Raw genomic sequence first — 294 nt, 5'->3', positions numbered from 1 at the left:
AGTGATAATTAATTATTTGCACAGATGTCAGGCACTATGTTGTGGTACGTAAATATCTCTGATTTATTTTATTTATTTCATAGATGATGGAAAGACAAGTTTCTCCCTATGAACTTTACTCCTGCTATTGGTTCTTCATGTAAATCCTGATAATGTCAACCAAGTTGAATAGAAAAACACTCTTCCAAGTTTTCTGAGCACAATGAGTATGGATGCACATGATCATTCAACTAACCAATTCTTAAGTCATCTTAGTTGAACGGAGTCATGAATTTTATAAATGTGAAATTGCTT

Source organism: Penaeus monodon, chromosome 29 (genome assembly GCF_015228065.2).
Source record: "Penaeus monodon isolate SGIC_2016 chromosome 29, NSTDA_Pmon_1, whole genome shotgun sequence".
NCBI classification, from domain to species: Eukaryota; Metazoa; Arthropoda; class Malacostraca; order Decapoda; family Penaeidae; genus Penaeus; species Penaeus monodon.
The sequence above is the reverse complement of the archived record's forward strand: the minus strand, read 5'-3'. Positions refer to the sequence as shown.